Genomic DNA, 20,761 nt, shown 5'->3' with positions numbered 1-20,761 from the left:
AACTTTCAGATATCTGTGTACATGGACACCAAGATCCCTCTGCTCATCCACACTATCAAGTATCCCATCATTAGCCCAGTACCCCATCTTTTTGTTATTCTTCCCAAAGTGAATCACCTCATACTTAGCTACATTGAATTCCATTTGGCACCTTTCTGCCCAGCTCTGCAGCTTCTCTATATCCTGCTGTAACCTGCCACATGCTTCCTCACTGTCAACAACTCCTCCGACTTTCGTGTCATCCGCAAACTTGCTCACCCAACCTTCTAACCCCTCTTCCAGGTCATTTATAAAAATGACAAACAGCAATGGTCCCAAAACAGATCCTTGCGGAACACCGCTAGTGACGGCACTCCATGAAGACACTTTGCCATCAACTACTACCCTCTGTCTTCTTCCATCCAGCCAATTCCTAATCCAAACCTCCAACTCACCCTCAATGCCATATCTCCGTATTTTCTGCAGTAGCCTACCATGGGGAACCTTATCAAACGCCTTACTAAAATCCATATATACCACATCTACCGCTTTCCCCTCATCAACCTCCTTCGTCACCTACGTGGTAGGCCTTTTCGCACTGAGATGAGGAAACATTTATTCATTCTGAGGATTGTGAATCTGTAGTATTCTCTACTAGAGAAAACCAAGTTACTAAATATACTTAATAAAGAAATTAAGAGACTTTTAGATGATAAAGGTATCAACTGTATGGGAATTGAGCAGGGGTGCGGTGTTGAGGTCGAGGTTTTGACATGGTAATTTGAATGGTAGAGCAGGTTAAATAGGCCAAATGGACTTCTCCTGCTCATAGCTTCTATGTTTCTATGTGTCTGTTTTCCAAGTCATTGATATAAATTGTAAAAAGCTGAGACCCTAGCAGACTGCTGCAGGATTCTTTTTGACTCCTTTTACCCGGATCAAAAAAGACCCCTGTTTTCTTCATTTTTCCATAGATGAGTCAGCCTTCCTTTTAGTGATTCCCAATTTATGTATATGGCGCATTAATCCTTGAGTGACCATTTGCATATCAAGTATGCAAATGGTCACTCGCTGAATGACCGTTAGTCAGTCGCTGAATGACCGTTTCTATGTTTATAGACTGAAGAGTGTTGCTGAGTGAGGGACTGTTTATAATTTTCTGTAGTGAAGGATGAAGATGTCAATGTGATTAACCATTTATGTCTCAGTCCTGCAGGATCAATCAGTTACTGAGTGACCATCTCTAACTTTATAAACTGAAGGGTCAGCCCATCAGTGAGTGGCCGCTTATAGATTGATAGACTGAGGATTAATCCTTGACGACCATATCCATATGTTGAAGGGTGACTCAGACAGGGATCATTTGTCTGTATACCTATATCCTGAAGAATCAGTTGGTTCTTATGACATGCTGGGGTAGCATGTTGTAAATTGACCCCTGTTAGTTTTGGAGTTATAACAAATACTAAAGTTTTATGTTAAAAATGCATATTATACCCAATTTTACCTGAGTTTCAAACCAAGGTTGGTAGAAAGCAGGGACCAGGTTTCTGTACTGAACAAGAATTATTATTAAGTTACAAGATCATCGATAGGTAAAACAGATATAAACCATTGGCATATAACATTACTAAAACTTTATTCCCCTTATAAACACCTCCTTAACAAAAACCAATTGAAAATAGAGACAAAAATAGAAATTGCTGGAAAAGCTCAACACGTCTAGCAGCATCTTTGGAGAGAAATCAGTTAACATTTTGGGTCAGTTCTGAGGAAAGGTCACTCGACCCGAAACGTTAACTCTGCTTGAATCTGTGCTGCTGGGCCCCGTCACTGATGCTGTTGCCATGACTGAACTCTTCACCAAGAGGATAAGTAAAATGAAATAGAAGAGAAAAAACACAAGAAAAATAAGAAAAACAAAAAGAAAAATGACCAGAACGGATTAGTCCTGAGCCCAGAAGCCCTATTCCACAGCCATCTTTATTGATCAATGTGTTGAGTAAAGGAGTTGGGAGGTGATGTTGCAGCTGTACAGGACATTATTTAGGCCACTGTTGGAATATTGTGTGCATTTCTGGTCTGTCTGTTGGAGGAAGGATATTGTGAAACTTGAAAAAGTTCAGAAAAGATTTACAAGGATGTTGCCGGTGTTGGAGGGTTTGAGCAATAGAGGGAAACTAAATAGAAGTGGCTATTTTCCCTGGAGCGTTGAAGGCTGTGGGGTGACCTTATAGAAGTTTATAAAATCATGATCATGTTATTAGACAAGAATTTATTTTCCCTGAGGTGAGGGAGTCCAAAACAGAGGGTATAGGTTTAAGGTGAGAGGGGAGAAATTTAAAAGGAACTTAAGAGGCACTGTTTTCATGCAGAGGGTGGTGCATGTATGGATTGAACTGCCAGAGGATGTGGTGAAGGCTGGTACAATTACAACATTTAAAATACGTCTGGATGGGTATATGAATAGGAAGGGTTTAGAGGGATATGAGCAAAAACCTGGCAAATGGGATTAGATTTATTTAGGATATCTGGTCAGCATGGCAAGTTGGATCGAAGGGTCTGTTTCTTGCTGTGTATCTCTATGACTCTGTCTTACTGGAAGTCTGACATCAATAATATACGAGAACTTCAAAAGAGTCAGGGGGAGAGGTGAGTGTAGCGACCATCACTAAGGAGAAGGCGCTGGGAAGCTGAAGGGTCTGCAGGTGGATAAATCTCCAAGACTTGATGGATGACAACCTAGAACTCTGAAGAAGTTGGCTGAGAGATTGTGGAGTGAATGGTGGTGATCTTTCAGCAATCACTGGAGGTAGGGAGGATCTCAGAGGACTGGAAAATAGCTAAAATAACACACCTGTTTAAAGCACTGGTCAGGGCTCTCTTGGAATATTGTGAGTAGTTTTGGACCCCATATTTAAGAAGGATGTGATGGTGTTGGAGGGGACAGAGGGAGTTTACTGGAATGATCCCAGAGATGAAGGGCTTGTCATATGAGGGACAGTTGAGTACTCTGGGTCTGTATTCAGTGGAGTTGAGAAGGATGAGGGAGAAACTAATTGAATAGAATACTGTGCAGCCTGGACAGAGTATACATGGAGAAGATGTCTCCATTCGCAGGAGAGGTCAAGACCCAAGGGCACAACCTCAGGGAGAAGGGGCGAGTCTTTAGAACTGAGATGATGAGGAATTTCTTCAGTCAGAGATTGATGCAGAAAGCTATGGAGGCTGTCATTAAGACTATTTAAGGCGGAGAAGATAGGTTCTTGATTAGTAAGGGATCAAATGTTACAAAGAGAATGCAGAAGAATGGGGTTGAGAAATGTATCAACCATGGTTGAAAGGCAGAGCAGACTTAAAAAGGTTGAATGGTTTAATTCTGCTTATACCTTATGATGTTATGGTCACTTATATATCATTGTTTGAAGAATCAGTCAGTGAATGCGTGAATGACCACTTATATAGACTGATCCTTTATATCTCTCTATGTTGAGAAATATATATCACATGGATGTGTACCAATCAGTCATGACCTAGTCAAATCTTCCTTCAGTCATCAAACTGAACAGCAGCAGAGTAGACAAATATTTTTTTTTGACAAGTTTGGATCAACTGTAATCGGTATTTCTCAATATAATTCTGGAACAGTGCACTGCTGAGAATTTATCTGGGTTAGTGACCAAGAGGATGTTACACCAATGTGAAAGCATGTAAAATTTAAAAGAAAAGTGTTGCCCACTTTGTAGGCTATTTACCTAGTTGATATTATACACTTGACCTTAATACAAGTGTGTATCTGCACCTTAAACTCCATAGCTTAATAATATGTGATATTGGACAAACAGAAAGCTAAAGAAGAGCAGTTTAGAAAATATAAGAAACAAGTAGACAAACAGATGAAATAAAGGGATCTTTCAGAAATACTATTTGAGGAAAATACAGGCAAAATAAATAGAGTGAATGAAGAGAAAAATCCAAATCATGAGTGGAGATGAAGGGATTTGTTTTACATTTGTTTTGGTTTTTGGTGTTGTCATAACCCTGATGGGAAGAATATGCTGAAACTAAGGCCCCACTATGTGAAATATGACCAGTTTAATCATCGAGATGGTTAACTTTTTGTGACTGTGAGTATAATTTCAGATAAAGCAAACTCACACCAGGTTTCATCAATGAGTGAAAAAGAAATTAAAACTTATTGATTTTATGACAAACCTATGATAAAATACATAATCAATTACTAAATTTAATTTATACTTTCTTTAAATTTAAACATGCATACATCCTTTCGTGAATAGGATGGACAGGCCACATAAAGAATTTTTCAGAAATAACATTTGAGGAAAATATAGGCAAAAAGAAAACAAAATCTGTTCCTGATGAAGAGTCCAAAACACTGGGGGAAATGAGATGACTTTCTTATAATCCCTTTGGTTTTTGCTGATGGTATCACATTGTTGTCGACCATGGCAATCTTTAACTTGTTGGTCAGTCAGTTGAACTGAAGGCTTTGCTTGAGTTAAAGGTCTTTTTTCAGTCTTTATTTGTTACTTTCTACTTACAGAAGCAGATGGAGGACAATCTGGCTTGCTTGCAGGTGTTTGGAGGTCTCTGCCCTTTGCTTTCTCTAATCTGTTCTGTGACAAAACTGCCACTTGTAATCAATCAAAAAGCCATTGATAGCCCAAACATTTTAGTTTTGTAATTTATTTAATGGTTTTCAGCAAGATTTGAGAAGGTTTTTAGCTCAGGTTGAGGTTCTGGATGTAGGTTTGCTCGCTCAGCTGGGAGGTTCATTTCCAAATGTTTCATCACCCTACTAGTAACATCTTCAGTGGGCCTCAGGTGAACAGTGTACATGATTCCTGCTTTCTATTTAAAAGTTTGGATTGGTTATGTTATTTCATGTGGTCATGCCATTTCCTTTTCTTTTTCTCAGGAGGTGGTAGATGGGGTCTAACTCCATGTGTTTGTTGATAGAGTTCCAGTTGGAATGCCATGCTTCTAAGAATTCTCATGCGTGTCTCTGTTTGATTTGTCCTAAGATGGATGTGTTGTCCCAGTCAAAGTGCTGTCCTTCCTTATCAGCATGAGATTAGATTAGATTACTTACAGTGTGGAAACAGGCCCTTCGGCCCAACAAGTCCACACCGACCCGCTGAAGCACAACCCACCCAGACGTATTCCCCTATATTTACCTCTTCACCTAACACTATGGGCAATTTAGCATGGCCAATTCACCTGACCTGCACATTTTTGGACTGTGGGAGGAAACCAGAGTAAACCCACGCAGACACGAGGAGAACGTGCAAACATTACACAGTCAGTCGCCTGAGGCGGGAATGAACCCGGGTCTCTGGCATTGTGAGGCAGCAGTGCTAACCACTGTGCCACCGTGCTGTGTATGTAAGGATACTAGTGAGAGAGGGTCATGTCATTTTGTGGCTAGTTAGTGTTCGTACATCCTGGTGGCTAGTTTTCTGCCTGTTTGTCCATTGTAGTGTTTGCTACAGTCCTTTCATGGTATTTTGTAAATGACATTAGTTTCACAATGATTCCATTTTTAAGTTCTATGTTTTGTGGGCATGGCTGTACTTGTTTTCTCAAGGGAAAGCTACTGCATGCACCCAGTGCTTTTTTCTTAAGTCAATGTCTCTTCCTGAGACTCTTAATCAAACTGCTGATGGTAAGACTATATTTTATTTGAAATATAGATTGGAAAATGGAAGTTTATTCTTTTTTTAATTAAAAGAAAGAACCAGTTGTTTGTTTTGACAAATCAGAGTAAGAAGCAGTGTGGTGTTCATTAGTTTCACAAAGGCATGTAACATGTGTAAGAGACTGGATTTCATACTTCCGTGAGACTAGCTGGAAAGAAAATGGCCTTGTGTAGAAAATGATTGTTATTGGAAAGTCTTTGCATATTTAATGTGAATACATTGCCAATGTCAGAATGAAATTTATATAGGTAGGATAGATAGAATGACAAAAGTAAATTGTATTGAAAAATTAAAGTGCCTTGAAGGTACCTTTTCAATTTTTTTCTGCTTTGATGAATGATGACAGGTCATGAAATGTTATTATTTGTATTTGGAATAATGTGTAGTATGATTTGTATTTCTATACAGTGTGTTTTAAGAAGGGGAGGAATAGTTTTAGATTCAGTTTTGAAGTGTATATTGTTGACAAATGAAACAATTCTCTTGACTCAACAGATGTAAATTCAACAAATTCTTTCTTTTGTTACTTTCTACTTACAGAAGCAGATGGAGGACAATCTGGCTTGCTTGCAGGTGTTTGGAGGTCTCTGCCCTTTGCTTTCTCTAATCTGTTCTTTTGTTTAAGTTTCACCACAAATCCAAAAAGCTCAGTGAAATTGTCTACTGATTCACCGCAGGCTGGTGTGTTGACAACAGTTTGTTATTGGGCCATTTCTTTGCCTAATCAGTATTATGGCGACTGTATTACAGTGGCAGAGAGGATGTTTGAGGACTCGTCTACTGAGGTAATATGGGCTGAGGTTAGAAACAGGAAAGGAGAGGTCACCGTGTTGGGAGGTTTCTATAGACCTCCGAATAGTTTCAGAGACGTAGAGGAAAGTATAGCAAAGATAATTCTGGATAGGAGTGAGAGTAACAGAGTAGTTGTTATGGGGGCTTTAACTTTCCAAATATTGACTGGGAATACTCCAAACATTGACAGGATAGAGGTTCACAAGGAGGAGGTGTTAGCAATTCTGCAAAGTGTGAAAATAGATAGGTCCCTGGGCCGGATGGGATTTATCCTAGGATTCTCTGGGAAGCCAGGTAGGAGATTGCAGAGCCTTTTGCTTTGATCTTTCTGTCATCATTGTCTACAGGAATAGTGCCAGAAGACTGGAGGATCGCATATGTTGTCCCCTTGTTCAAGAAGAAGAGTAGAGACAACCCTGGTAATTATAGACCAATGAGCCTTACTTCAGTCATGGGTAAAGTGTTGGAAAATGTTATAAGAGATAGGATTTATAATCATCTAGAAAGGAATAAGTTGATTAGGGATAGTCATCACGGTTTTGTGAAGGATAGGTCGTGCCTCACAAATCTTATTGAGTCCTTTGAGAAGGTGATCAAACAGATGGATGAGGGTAAAGCGGTTAATGTGGTGTATATGGATTTCAGTAAGGCATTTGATAAGGTGCACCATGGTGGGCTATTGCATAAAATACAGAGGCATGGGATTGAGGGTGATTTAGTAGTTTGGATGATAAATTGGCTAGCTGAAAGAAGACAGAGGATGGTGGTTGATGGAAAATGTTCATCCTGGAGTTCAGTTACTAGTGGTGTACCGCAAGGTTCTGTTCTGGGGCCACTGCTGTTTGTGATTTTTAGAAATGACTTAGATGAGGGCTTAGAAAGATGGGTTATTAAATTGCAGGTGAAATTAAGGTTGGTGGAGTTGTGGGTGGTGCTGAAGGATGTTGCAGGTTAGAGAAGGACAGAGATAAGCTGCAGAGCTGAGCTGAGACGTGGCAAATGGAGTTTGATGTGGAAAATTGTGAGGTGATTCACTTTGGAAGGAGCAACAGGAATAAAGAGTACTGGGCTAGTGGTAAGATGCTTGGTAGTGTAGAAGAGCAGCGAGATCTCTGTGACCATGTGCATAGATCCCTGAAAGTTGCCACCCAGTTTGATAGGGTTGTTAAGAAGCCATAAGGTGTGTTAGCTTTTATTGGCTGAGGGATTGAGTTTGGAGCCACGAGGTCATGCTGCAGCTGTACAAAGCTCTAGTGCGGCCGCACTTGGTGTATTGCCTACAGTTCTGGTCACCACATTATAGGAAAGATGTGAAAGCTTTGGAAAGGGTTCAGAGGAGATTTACTAGGATGTTGCCTGGTGTGGAGGGAAGGTCTTATGAGGAAAGTCTGAGGCACTTGAGGCTGTTTTTGTTAGAGAGAAGAAGGTTGAGAGGTGACTTAGTAGAGACATATAAACTAACGAGACGGTTAGATAGGGTAGACAGTAAGAGTCCTTTTCCTCAGATAGTGATGGCTAGCACAAGGGGATACCGCTTTAAATTGAGGGTTGATGGATTTAGGACAGATGTCAGAGGTAGTTTATTTACTCAGTAGTAGGAGCATGGAATGCATTGCCTGCAACAGTAGTAGATTCACCAACTTTAAGGGCATTTAACTGGACATTGGATAAACATATGGATGAAAATGGAATAGTGTAGGTTAGATGGGCTTCAGGTTGGTTCCACAGGTTGGCGCAACATCAAGGGCCGAAGGACCTGTACTGTGATGTAAAGTTCTTTCTTCTAATTAAATTATTTCTGACCCCTTAAGCATGCTAAGGGCAGTGCATGCATGCAAGCTCATTAGTGAGAAGTGTTGATTGCAAATTACTTACATTTTCAACTCTCCTGTGTTCCTTGTGTTGCAGTGTTAATTGTAGCATACCTTTCCTCTTGAGATTTCCTCCACCTGCACCATGTAGTCTCAACTCTGTCAGCTGTAACTTTTGATTTTTCAGGCATGATAATTAGTTTGATAATAAAGTGATTCTTGCACCTGTACTAAACTTAAAAGTAAGAGGATGTCTAATGGCATAACCAAATTCTGTGAAATCCAAATCATTTGGATAGGTAGTTTTCCTTAGAAATATCTTGTGTATCTTTCCTAAAGGATTATTTTATCTAGTATGGGCACGTTTTCTGATGGAAGAAGTCCAACAGCATTAACTTCTTCATGTGATGGAAGTTTGACACTGTGTTGTACTTCTGGACTTCTTTGGTCCAGATCTTGTGTTTTACAAATGTAGCATGATTTTGGCATAGCTGGACACTCTACCTGTGAAGCTCTGTTGTTCCACAATGCTGACAAAACTTGGTATCTGCTGTTTGGCTAACTCTGTAAGTGTGCTTATTTAGAGTGTCTGCACCTTAAAAAACTAAATGAATTCTATTTTTCACCTGAGGTAGAGTTGTTGGTGCTGCATATGAGTTTTTTGATTCCTGCTTCCAACACAATCTGGATAGCTTTGTATGAAGTTAAATCTTCTTTTGTCCATTTCAAACAGTTCATGTTCTCGTAACAGAGAATGTTATTTTATTAAAGTAGATTGGATCCCCTTACAAATATGTTGAGTAATTATACACCATGATATCCAAATTGCAGATATAAAACGTATATGGTCTATACATCCAGATCTCACTGTGGAATCATTCTTGTTCAGTTTTAGCATCAGCTGAGATCATAGGACTAAGAAGTATGATATATTCTTCTGTTCCTTCTTAATAACCACAACTATAGATATTAAATCTATAGTTTTTCAATTCTGTCTGTAAGCTTGTAATTTTTCATTAACAAATGCTGTTTAAATTCTCTTGCTTTAAAGACCAAAAACACCTGTAACAGAACAATGGTCCAGTACTTTCTTTATCAGCTGGCCTTTAAAATTTGCACTAATCGTAGAGATGTACAGCATGGAAACAGACCCTTCGGTTCAACTCATTCATGTCGACCAGATATCCAAAACTAATCTAGTCCCATTTGCTAGCACTTGGCCCATATCCCTCTAAACTCTTTCTATTTATGTACCCATCCAGATGCCTTTTAAATGCTGCAGTTGTACCAACCTCCACCACTTCCTCTGGCAGCTCATTCCATGCATGCACAACCCTCTGTGTGAAAAAGTTGCCCCTTAGGTCCCATTTATATCTTTCCCTCTCACCCTAAACCTATGCCCTCTGGTTCTGGACTCACCACCCCAGGGAAAAGACTTTCTCTATTTATCCTACCATGCCCCTCATGATTTTATAAACCTCTATAAGGTCACCCCTCAGCCCCTGATGCTCCAGGGAAAACAGCCCAAGCCTATTCGGCCTCTCCCTCCAGCTCCAATCCTCCAACCCTGGCAACATCCTTGTAAATCTTTTCTGAACCCTTTCAAGTTTCACAACATCCTTTTGATAGGAAGGAGATCAGAATTGCATGCAATATTCCAAAAGTGGCCCAACCAAAATCCTGTACAGCCGCAACATGACCTCCTATACTCAATACTCTGACCAATAAAGGAAAGCATATCAAATGGCTTCTTCACTATCCTATCTACCTGTGACTCTACTTTCAAGGAGCTATGAACCTGCACTCCAAGGTCTCTGTTCAGTAACACTCCTTAGGACCTTACTATTAAGTGTATAAATCCTGCTCTGATTTGCTTTTCCAAAATGCAGCACCTCACATATATCCAAATTAAACTCCATCTGCCACTCCTCAACCATTGGCCGATTCGATCAAGATCCCTTGTACTCTGAGGTAACCTTCACTGTGCACTAATTTTGGTGTCATCTGCAAACTTACTAACCCCCATACCTCCTATGTTCACATCAAAATCATTTATATTAATGATGAAAAGTAGTGGACCCAGCACCGATCCTTATGGCATTCCATTGGTCACAGGCCTCCAGTCTGAAAAGTAACCCTCCAGTACCATCCTCTGTCTTCTACAATAATACTATAGAATCATCTTACAATAAAGCTTTAATTTATGTATATGACAATTCTATAATGTTTTATTATTCCAAGCTTTAAATTCTGTTTGCTAGCAATACTGTACCTCGATTTTCTTTCTCCCCTTATCCAGTCCCTCCCCACTGACATCCATGATTCATCTGATGCTTTACATGTCCATCCCCTTTTAGAATGGTCTCAGGCTCCTCCATTTCGTACTGCCCCAATCTCATCCCGCCCACTTCCACTTGCTCCCAGAATCCACAAACTATCTGGGCAAACCCATTATTTCTGCATGTACCTGCCCCACAGAACTTCTTCCTACCTTAGCTCAATCTTTTCTCCCCTTGTTAGTCCCTCCCCACTTATATCTACAATTCTTCTGATGCTTTATGTTGGTTTCAGAATTCTTATTCGTTGACAGCAACTACCTCCTCTTCACTATTAGATTGCAATCCCTGTACATATTCATCCCCCATCAGAATGGTCTGAGGGACCTCCACTTCTTCTTGGAAAGCGGGCCTGAACTGTCCCCATCCACCACCATCCACCTCTACCTAGTCGAGCTCACCCTCATTTTTGAATACCTCCTTTAACTCCTCTCACTTTCTTCAGCTCAAAGGTGTGGCCATGGATACTTATATGGGCCCCAGTCATACCTTTCTCTTTGTGGGGTACGTCTACCATTCCTTGTTTCAATCCTATTCGTGTCTCTCCCCACGACTCCTTCTCCAGTACGTGGATAACATAATTGGTGCTGTCTCCCTCTCTCATTCTGAACTGGAAAAACTTGTCTATTACAGTTCCAATTTCCACCCTGTCCTAACCTTCATCTGGTCCATCTCCAACTCCTCCTTTCCCTTCCTCAACGTCTCTGCTTCCGTTTCTGGGGATAAGCTGGCCACCGATATCCATTACAAACCACATACTCCTGCGGCTACCTCGGCTATACATTCTCATTCCCTGCTTCCCATTCTCCAAGTTTCTCCATTTCTGTCACATTCGATCTGATGATGTCACCTTCATAGGATAACCTCAGAAATGTCCAAATTTTTCCTCAACCAAAGATTACCCACTTCTGCATTCATCTCTTCCCTTCCCTCCCACAACAATGGTAGGATCCCCCTTACCATACTCGCAGCCTCCACAGTAAGCGACCATTTCAGTCACCTCCAGTGGGATGCCATGACCAAACACTTTTTCCCCTCCGGGACACTCTGGTTCATTCCTCCTCTGTTCCCAATACCTCTCCACATTCCACAGCACCTTACTATGCAGAAGTTGCAACGCCTGGACGTTTAGCTCTTCCCTCATCATCCCTGGCCCCAGATATACTTTCCAAGTGAGGCAGCAAATTACCTGTACTTCATTCAAACTAGTGTACTATATTCGCTGTTTACAGTGTAATCTCCTCTACATTGAAAAAATGAAACACAGACTGGATAGCTGCTTTACAGAAATCTATGTTCTGTCCACAAACATGACTCTGAGCTTCCAGTTGCCTGCCAATTCGCACCACTGTGTTCCCACACGAATATTTCTGTTGCAGGCCGTCTGCAATGTTCCAGTGATTCCCAGTGCTAGTACAACATTTCATTTCCACTTGGGGACCCCCAAGGACTCAAAATCAAGGTCAATGACTTTAGAGCCTGATTCCATCCTTCCATATTTTTCATCCACAGCCACCTATTCTCATCTACACCTTGGCCTTATATGGGTTGTTTTCACTATAGCTCACACTCATCCATTCTCTTCTACTGTTAGCTCTTGCAAGGTTTGTGAAGGTTTATAGCTCTGGTTGAGGTTTAGGGTGTAGGTTTGCTCGCTGAGCCGTAGGTTTGATATCCAGACGTTTCATTACCTGGCTAGGTAACATCATCAGTGGCGACCTCCAAGTGAAGCGAAGCTGTTGTCTCCTGCCATTTCGCATCTTTCTCCTGGATGGGGTTCCTGGGGTTTGTGGTGATGTCATTTCCTGTTCGTTTTCTGAGGGGTTGACAGATGGCATCCAGATCTATGTGCTTGTTTATGGCGTTGTGGTTGGAGTGCCAGGCCTCTAAGAATTCTGTGGCATGTCTTTGCTTAGCCTGTCCCAGGATAGATGTTAACATATTGAGGCTAATGATCTTTCATCTGAACAATTACAGGTTTCCTGAGGCGACGGTAGTGTACGGTTGGAGGGTAGTACACTGCTTTCACTTCAGACAACCATGTAAGCGTGCGGGAGGAAAATTAGACCACATAAAATATTAGAACAGAGAAAATGGGTTACATTAATTTACATCAATGAAGCACCCTGAGGTAGAGATATAAAGACAAAATGACAAGTTGAGTGGGAAAATGAATAGCAGATGAATTATAATGTGGATAAGTGTGAGATTATCCACTTTGGTAGCAAAAACAGGAAGAGAGTTTTGTTATCTGTATAGCAAGAGAGTGAAAAAGAGGGAGTTGCAATAAGACCTGATTGTCAGGTACAGCAGGCAGTAAGGAAGGAAAATGGTATGTTGGCCTTCAAAGTGAGAGGATTTGAGTACAGGAGCAGGGATTTCTTGCTGCATTTGAACAGGCCTTTGTGAGACCACACCTGGGGTATTCTGGGTGGTTTTGATCCCCATCTCTGAGAAAGGATGTTCTGGCTGTGGAAGGAGTGCCAGACTGATTCCTAGGATGTCAGGACTGACGTATGAAGAGAGATTGGATTGCTTATGATCAGGAATGTATAGGGGGATCTAATAGAAATCTAAAAAAGACTAACAGGAATATACATTGCAAATGCAGGAGGGATATTTCCAATAATCAGGGAATCCAAAACTAGGGGTCACATTCTAAGGGTACAAGTTAGACTATTGAGGACAGAGATAAGGAGAAATTTCTTCATCCAGGGAGTAGTGACATTGTGGAATTATCTGGCACAGAAAGTTTCCAACAAGGAGTTGGATAAAGGTCTTGGGCTAAAGGAATCAAAGGGTATGGGGAGAAAGCGGGATCAGAGTACTGAATTGGATGATCAACCATGGTCATATTGAATGGTGGTGGAGGAGGCTTGAAGGCCTGAGTGACCTACTCCTGTGTGTAGGTTCTAAGAGTCCGCAAATTTTTTTAATTGCATAAATATCCTTTATTCATAAAAATTCTTCATGTACATACACAGGTACTAAAGCAGTTCTGCACAGTCTTTGCATATCAAGGAAGTTAGGTTGGAAGCTAAATAGCAGGATGAGCAGAGTAGTAATCTCAGGATTACTACTGGTGCCACGTGCAAGTAAGGCGAGGAGTAGGGAGCGAGTGCAGCTAAACACATGGCTACAGGACTGGCACAGGAGTAAGATTTTCAGATACGTAGATCATTGAGGTAACATCTGGAAAAGGTGGCACCAGTACATGAAGGATGGGTTGCATTTAAACTGGAGGGCGCCAGTGTCCTTGGTGGGAGATTTGCTACAGCACTTTGGCAGGGGATGGGAACCAGAGCTACTGATCAAAGGTGAAGGTGTATGTTGAATGGGCAGAAATAGAATGCAGAGAGTCTGTCAGGAAGGATACACTGTTGATAGGGCAAAGGGTTAAAGTATGACTGTTTCAATGCAAGTTGTGTCAGGAGTAAGTATGATGAACTTAGAGTATGGATCAGTACTTGGAATTACAATGGTGTGGCCATATTGGTTACGTGGATTTCACAAAGGCAGGATTGGTTGCTCTATGTTCCAGGGTTTAGATCTTTTAAAAAGAACAAAGAGGAGGGGAAGTATTATTGTTAATTAGAGAGTGCATCACAGCTGCAGAAAAGGAAGTTGTTGAGGAGAGTTTGTCTACTGGGTTAGTATGGGTGGAAGTCAGTAACAGGAAAAGAGCACTCACTTTATTGGGTGTTTTCTATAAACAGTAGATCCTGAAAAGGTGCAGATGTAACAGAGTTGTTGTTATGGGTGACTTCAACTTCCCCAATATTGATTGGAACCTCCTTAGTGCAGATGGAGCCGATTTTGTGAGGTGTGTCCAGCAAGAATTCCTGACTCAATATGTCGAGAGAACAACTGGTGGGAGGTCATATTAGATTTAGTGCTAGGCAACGAGCCAGGCTAGGTATCAGATCTCTCGGTGATAGTGACTTCAACTGCTTCAACTTTACCATAGCCACGGAGAGGGATAGGAACAGATTGTATGGGGGAGGGGAAATTATACTGTTATGAGACAGGAGCTGTGGAGTGTAAATTAGGAACAATTGTTCTACAGGAAATGCACAACAGAAATGTGGAGGCTGTTTAAGGAACACTTGTTGCGAGTGTTGGATAACTTTGTCCGATTGAGACAGGCAAGGAATGGTAAAGTGAAGGAGTCTTGGATAACCAGAGAAGAGGAACCTCTCGTCAAGAGGAAGAAGGAAGCTTACTGAAGGTTGAGGAAAAAAAGGATCTGGCACAGCTTTAGAGGATTACAGAATAGCTAGGAAAGAACTCAAAAATGGACTGAGGAGAGCTAGGAGGAGGCATGAAAAAGCCTTGGCGGGATGGATTAGGGAAAACCCAAAGGTGTTCTACACTTACATGAGGAATAAGAGAGAGGGTAGGGACGATCAGGGATAGTGGAGGGAACTTGTGCTTGGTGTCTGAAGAGTTAGAGCAGGCTCTAAATGAGTTTTTTGCTTCAGTATTCACTAGAGAGAGGGATCTTATTGATAGTGAGAACACCGTGGATCAGGTTAATAGGTTTCAACAGATTGATATTAAGCAAGTGGATGTGCTAGAAATTCTGGGAAGCATCAAGATAGATAAGTCCCCAGGATCCGATCAGATATATCCAAGGTTACTACGGGAAGTGAGATTGCTGCGCCTCTGGCACTGATCTTTGCATCCTCACTCTCCGTGACAGTAGTACTGGATGATTGGAGGGAGGCAAATATTATTCTTATGCTTAAGCAAAGGAATAGGGAAATCCCTGGGAATTACAGACCAGTCAGTCCTATGTCTGTGGTAAGCAAGCTATTGGAAATGGTTCTGAGACATAGGATTTAAGACTACTTGGAAAAACATAGATTTAGATAGTCAGCATGGCTTTGTGAGGGCAAGTCATGCCTCACAAGCCTTATTGAGTTCTTTGAGGATGTGATGAGGCAAGTTGCCAAAGCTCAAGCAATGGATGTGGTTTGTATAATTTCAATAAGGCATTTGATAAGGTTCCCTACGATAGGCTCATTCAGTAAATTAGGAGGTATGGGAAACAGAGAAATTTGGCTGTAAGGATATAGAATTGGCTGGCCGAAAAAATACAGCAAGTTGCACTGCATGGAAAATACTCTGCCTGGAGGTCGGTGACCAGTGATGTCCCACAGGGACCTGTTCTTGGGCCTCTGCTCCTTGTAGTTTTTATCAATGACTTGAATGAAGAAGTGGAGGGGGGTTAGTAAGTTTGCCGATGACACAAAGGTCGGTGGTGGTGTAGATAGGTGTCGAGGGCTGTTGCTGGCTACAACAAGACATTGACAGGATGCAGAGCTCGGCTGAGGAGTGGCAGCTGGAGTTCAAACTGGATAAATGCGAAGTGATTCATTTTGGAAGGTCAAATTTGAATGCTGACACCAGGGTTAAAGACGGAATTCTTGGCAGTGTGGAGGAACAGCGGGATCTTGGGGTCCACATACATAGATCTCTCAAAGTTGCCACCCAAGTTGATAAAGTTGTTAAAAAGGCATATGGTGTTTTAGGGGGATTGAGTTTAAGAGCTGTGAGGTTTTGCTGCAACTCTATAAAACCCTGGTTAGACTACATTTGTACACCTCTATCAAATCACCTCTCTTCCTTCTTCTCTCCAGTTGAAAAGCTCTCAGTCACTCAAACTCTCTTCTTAAGACAATCCAGACAGCATCCTGGTAAATCTGCTCTGCACCCTCTCTACATCCTTCCTATAATGAGCAGAGGTGTACAAGGTAATGAGAGGCATAGGTAGAGTAGGTAGCCAGAGATTTTACCCCAGAGCAGAGATGGCTGTCACAAGGTGTCATAATTTAAAGCTGGTTGGAGGGAGGTATGGGGAAATGTCAGAGGTATGTTTTTTATGCAGAGAATGATGGGTGCGTGGAATGCACTACCAGTGTTGGTAGTAGAGGCAGAGACATTAGGGACATATAAGCGTCTGCTTGACAAGCACGTGGGCGACAGTAAGTTGAGGGGTGTGTGGGTTAGGTTGGTCTTAGATTAAGATAAATGCTCGGCACAACATCGAGGGCCAAAGGGCCTGTACTGTGCTGTACTGTTCTATGTTCTAAACACTGGAATTTGATATTCCCTGCAGTTGCAAAAACCAAAGGCATGTCTTACTCATGCAGTATATAATAATAGGCGGCAGCTGCCCCAAGACTTTGTGCATCCCTGAGCACGTAGTCCTGGATCTTGGACTGTGTCACTTTGCACTACCCGATTGATGTCTTTGCACTGGAAGACAGACAATTTTCTGGCAGAGCAAAGAGCTTCTTTCACTGAGTCGATGGTCTTCCAGGTGGAGTCAATGTTTGTCCAGGTATGCATCTCAGGGAACAGAGCATTCAGCACAAGAGTCCTGGAGCTGTTTGGGACAAACTTTAACAAAAACCACTGTATCTCTCTCCAGATCTTCTTTGCAAAGGCACATTCCAGAAGGAGATGTTTGACTGTTTCTTCTCAATACTACCACGCACACAGCTGCTTTGAGGACCATGTGTGGTGGTGAATTTGGGCGTACATGGAAGATCTCACAGATAGTACTTTCCTCACCACCAGCCAACCTTCATCTTGGTGCTTCTTGGAGAGTTCTGGCGATGAGGCCTTCTAGAAAATAACTTTGGTAGTTTGCTCAGAAAACCATCTGACAATAACAACAATCCCCTTTTCCCGTTGGGGCTCAAGGACACTACATGCTGATCACTGAGTGATTGACTCGTGATCAAAAGTGTTGGGACAGCTAGAATTTAGTACATAGTGACACTTGGTGTTTGCATACTGAGGGTCTGTGCTCAGCTTGATGCAACTACTTGCAAAGGTGGCCATCAGGATGAGGGCAGCATCGGGCACATTCAGACCCCCGCTTATCCATAGCTATATACAGAGGAACCGCGATTATCCAGCATTCAATTGTCCGAATATCAGAGTATCTGGCAATGCTTGTCTAATTTATGTTATCAGGCATTTGATTATTCGGAATTTGATTGACCAAACAAAATACTCTACGCCCGTGTTCTTTGGATAATCGAAGTTCATAGTGTGAAATAGTCTATCTTCGATCTCCAGATGAAATGGAAGCTGGCTTGACTGAATGGCCAGGGTGGTGTGTGTATGGAGTGAGCTACCATGGGAGGTGATGGGGGCATTTAAAAAGAATCTGGATGGTTATATGAATAGGAAGAGTTTAGAGGGATATGGGCTAAATGCTGGTAAATGGGACTAGATCAGTTTAGGATACCTCATTGGCACAGACAAGTTGGACTGAAGGTCTGTTTCCATGCTGTATAACTGTTATGATCTGCACCACATACAACAACATCAAGAGTACCTCACATCTGTATACCAGTTTTTACTGCAATGGAGAGGGAGCAGTGCTCTTATTGCCCAGTTTCTATCTCACCTTGGCAATACACTCCTCTCAAATTTTGGATCACGCCTCAGCTCCACTGAACCATATACCCAGCATCTTCAGAGAATCTGATCTGATAGTGAAGGGGATAAAGAATCGGTTGGACCAGTTCCCAAAAAACTCACTCCTGCCTTGATTTACCTTGACTTCCAATGCCATTTCAAACTGGTTGTAGATCCTCATGAATCACACTGACAGCAGATCCAAGCAGAAAATGGCAACTTCATCGACGTCCCAGGAAGCTTTGACCCACAGGCCTCCACTGCTGCTTTTACTATTCCCCACCAGTCCACTGGAGACTCAGAGAGGAATTTAATGGTTCTCCCAACATGTATAATCCCTTCTGAGCTCCTCATTTGTTTTGGGATCAACAGTTTCACATTCAATTTCCATATTCCCTTGCCAGTCTGCTAGGCATTTTGCAGGTGACTGTCAGCCCGTAGAAGGGATTGGACAGAGAAGAACACCAGCTTGCCATCTGTTAATCTGACTGAAAACATCACTGGTGCTAAAGTCTCCAATAATCAAAGGACTATGAAGACCAGATACCTGTTCAGACTCATACAAAAGATTAGATTACTTATATTAGATTAGATTACTTCGGCCCAACAAGTCCACACCGCCCCGCCGAAGCGCAACCCACCCATACCCCCTACATTTATCCTTTACCTAACACGACGGGCAATTTAGCATGGCTAATTCACCTGACCTGCACGTCTTTGGACTGTGGGAGGAAACCGGAGCACCCGGAGGAAACCCACCCAGACACGGGGAGAATGTGCAAACTCCACACAGTCAGTCGCCTGAGGCGGGAATTGAACCCAGGTCTCTGGAGCTGTGAGGCAGCAGTGCTAACCACTGTGCCACCTTGCCGCCCACTTTGTGCCTATGCACTCAGTTATAACTTACATGTTCAACCTGCAGAGGAATGTCAGTAGGAATGGTAGAGGTCTTCAAATTGGAGTGAAGGATCAAGTAGATTCAATATCTACTGAGCATTCTGCAGGGCATGGGTCTCCAAGGCGCTTGCCACTCTTTCCATGGAAGCTCACATGCCAGAAGCACTGCAGCAAACAGAAGTTGGAATGACTTCTGATCTTTCACTCCAGTCTAGATCAGTCTTGCCCCTCACTGCCAAAGGTTTGCATTGAGTTTGAATATGATGAGGATTTGGAGATCAGAAAGATATCTCATTCCTGTTGTGCAAAGGTTGTCCTTTAATGAGGAAAAAAAAGAATTAATAGCAGTGGGAATTTGTGCATGATTACATCTTAAGCATGCAGGGACTTGCCAAATGTTGAATGCAGCCTCGCACCCCCACCCCATCAGTGCATTTCATGCATGTGATAGTGAGATGGACATGCTTATGTGACATTATGTACAATGTGAGTGGTGCTGGAAAAGCACAGCAGGTCAAGTCAGGCAGCATCCAAGGAACAGGAAAATCAATGTTTCGGGCAAAAGCCCTTCATCATGGCTGTACAATGGCAGAGCTAGACTGAGTGATGGCTCTATGAAAGCAGAAATTGCTGGAAAAGCTCAGCAGATCTGGCAGCACCTGTGGAGAGAAATCAGAATTAATGTTTCAGGTCGAATGACCTTCCTCAGAACAGCTTTGTTTCTGAATTTACTCTAATTTTTGCAGACCCACAATTCTCTGCATGTGCCATTTTGTCCTGTCCATGTATGAATGTGTGTGTGTGTGCACGTGTGTTTAAGGTTATTTTGCCAAATATTTAAAGAATGAGTTTGTTCTTTATAAATAAGTTGTTTTTGCATTATAAGGGAGGGATGGACAAACTATGGCTAACTAAAGACATTAGCCCCGAAGAGTGGGACTAACCCAGAATCTAACAAAGGTGGACGAACAAGATAATAAAGAGAGAGAAAATAAATTATGAGGGCAAACTAGAGAGGAATATAATAAATGATAATAGGATTGGAAAACTATCAATGTGACCCTCCTCTTCAAAAAGGAATGGAAAACAGGTTAAAAAAAAAACAGGTAACTGCAAGCTGATTAGCTTGACATATATTGTTGGAGAAGTATTGCAATCAATTATTAAGAAAATAACAGCATAACATTTGGAAAATCATAACCTAATTAAGCAGAGTCAGCATGGCTTCATGAAAGGGAAATCATGTCTGACTAACTTGTTACAGTTTTTTTTAAGGACATCTTAACCAGAGTGGATAGAGGTGAACCAGTAAATATGTTGTATTTGGACTTCCAGCAGATGTTTGACAAGGTACTTCATAAAAGGTTAAGTCATAAAACAAGAGCCCATGGTGTTGAAGGTAGTATGTTGACATGGGTAGAGAATTGCCTCATTGGCAAGAAGCATCAAGATGGGATAAGGCATTTTTTTTCATGTAGGTGACTTGTGTCTGGGGTTCCACAGGGATTGGTGCTGGGACCGCAACCTTTTAGAATATATTTTATTAATGACTTGGAGGAAGGAAGCAAATGTATTATAGCCACTTTTGGAAATGAAACTGAAACATATGGAAAGGCCGGTTGTGAGAGGAATACAAGCAGTTTACAGAGATAAAACAAAGAACTGCAGATGTTGGAGATCTGAAACAAACAGAAATTGCGGGCAAAACTCAGCAAGTCTGGCACCATCTGTGGGACAGCAGTTAATGTTTTGAGTCCAGTGACATTTCATCAGACTCATCTGTAACCAT

Source organism: Chiloscyllium plagiosum, chromosome 10, assembly GCF_004010195.1.
Source record: "Chiloscyllium plagiosum isolate BGI_BamShark_2017 chromosome 10, ASM401019v2, whole genome shotgun sequence".
Classification (NCBI taxonomy): Eukaryota; Metazoa; Chordata; class Chondrichthyes; order Orectolobiformes; family Hemiscylliidae; genus Chiloscyllium; species Chiloscyllium plagiosum.
The sequence above is the reverse complement of the archived record's forward strand: the minus strand, read 5'-3'. Positions refer to the sequence as shown.